We start from the raw sequence: 2,368 nt of genomic DNA, 5'->3' as shown, positions 1-2,368 counted from the left end.
TGTGCCAGCTATGGTGGCAATGAGAACGATGCATCAGACAATGTTAAGGTTTATGTCCCTCTAATGCTCTGGCTGTACATTGTCTTGATTTCCATGCCTCACCAACTTCAAATTCTATGCCACCCCAGTCACATGACTTGGCAGCCCCATTCCAGCCCTCACCATAATAGAAAATTGCTTAATTCTAAAATCTCAAACTCTAAAATTTCCCTTTACTAAAACTGCCTGTTCTACTCTGCAACTCTCAGCCAATCTATTCTTGGTTTTCATGAGTTCACGCTTCTCAGGCTCTCCCAAATTCCTAAGCCCATTAGCCCAGCCCTCAGTGAATCCTACCACCATCCCTCACCATGTTGGTTTTTTCCCATGATATCCATAACCTTAGTCAGGTTGCTGGTGGGCTTAGCTATTTAAATGAGGCCTCTTTTCCCACAAGGACATTCACTGCTTCCTCAAATTTTTTCTGAACTTCTTTTTGATTTCCTATCCTCTTCCCCACAGCCACCTCAAGACAACCTTTCTTGACACCCTCAGCTGGATATGATTTCTCCCTTTTCTGAACGCTCATAGCTTGTACTTGTTATGCCCTCATGGTTCTCAGCACTTTCTGACTCAGATAATAGTCGTGTCTATTTGTGTAGTTTCTCTTCGAGGTCTTTTAGGGTTGAAGTTCTTACTCGTCTTTATATTTCAGTGCTTAGCACAGTGCCTGGCATCAAAAAGATGCCTAGTGACTGTTTTCTGAATTGAATAGGACAACTTTTCTACAAAAGAACTTTTAAAAAATAATAGCTTCACCAGGATATCAGCTGCAAAGTTTGGAGGGAGTAGCTTTAAAGAGAAGCATAATAAAATGTACACTGAGAATTATTAGTTTTCTATTGCTACATAATGGATTAACACAAATTTATCAGCTTAAAACAACAGACTTGTATTATGTCATAGTTTTGTAGGTCATTAGCTCAACACAGCTTGGATAGGCTCTCTGACTATAGTCTCCCTCCTGAACAGGGTAACTGAGGACATTGAGGTTGTTTGGCTCCACCCACCTTTTCAAGCAGAATGTCACCTCTTTCTGCAACTTGTCAAGTAGAAAGAGGACATTTTAATGTTCCTTTTGCAGATGAGAAGTCATAGGTTGAAGTTACTTGGAAATAACTTTCTGCTTACTTCAAGGAGGAATTTTTCTTAAAGTCAAAAATTTTTTAGATTTATCCAAAGAAAAAAGGGACTGACTTGAGAGGTTGCAAACCCTTGGGATAAAGACAACTTCTGGAAACAGAGCAGAGATGGATTTATTCAGCCTCTTTCAGACATTCATGCCAAGATATTTATAGGGATAATCCCAGCTGGAGTGTTAACTAGGACAAAGAATATCTTGTTCTGGCCATTGCAGAAAGGTGTTAACATTCTGTCCCCTTGAGCGACCCTGGTGCTGAGGCATGCCTGGGCCCTCCTCTGCTGATCATTTGCTAGGTCGTCTTCAGCAAATGCAAGCTAGCTTGTACTCCCTCACCCATCAGATGTGGGCTCATAGCCAGGCTGTCATGAAGACCGAATATTGATGGATATAAACTTTAAAAGAGTTATGCCCTTGAAAGGCAATTTTATCATTACCTCTAGTCACACCACCACCTTTGTGTTAACTTTTCTGTTACTGGAGCATCTTAGGATGGACCTCCATCTACTGATTGTTGAAAAACTGACAAGTTTTACTTTGTGGTATCTCATTTTAGGAGACATCCAAACACATACAATACTTTGTTCAATTCTACAGGCCACCTCATATTCATTGGTTAATTTGGTTCTTCTTGGGTAGGTGCTGTGGCTCACGCCTGAAATCCCAGCACTTTGGGAGACTGAGGTAGGTGGATAACCTGAGATCTGGAGTTTGAGACCAACCTGGTTAACATGGCAAAACCCTGTCTCTACTAAAAATACAAAAATTAGCCAGGCAAGGTGGCATGCATCTGTGGTCTCAGCTATTTGGGAGTCTGAGGCATGGGAATTGCTTGAACCTGAGAGGCAAAGGTTATGGTAAGCCAAGACCATACCACTGCACTCTGGCCTGAAAACAGAGTGAGACTCCATCTCAAAAATAAATAAATAAATAAGTAAACAAAATAAAATAAAAATGTCTTCTTCACAGCCATGTAACACAATCCTAACAATTCATAGAACTCAAATCCGTACAAGTCAAGCCATACTTTGAATGCATAAAGAGAAATGTCTATTACAAAGAAATGTGGTGAATTTCTTCATCCTACTTCTAAGGGGCTGCCTTTCTTTCCTCTGTCATTTGACTCAATTCTGTCCCAAGAACATGGAGTTACCCACTACATGTCTTGTTGATGAATGATATATTTGG

The sequence above is a fragment of the Piliocolobus tephrosceles genome, chromosome 13 (genome assembly GCF_002776525.5).
Source record: "Piliocolobus tephrosceles isolate RC106 chromosome 13, ASM277652v3, whole genome shotgun sequence".
NCBI lineage: Eukaryota > Metazoa > Chordata > Mammalia > Primates > Cercopithecidae > Piliocolobus > Piliocolobus tephrosceles.
Note: the sequence above shows the minus strand (reverse complement) of the source record.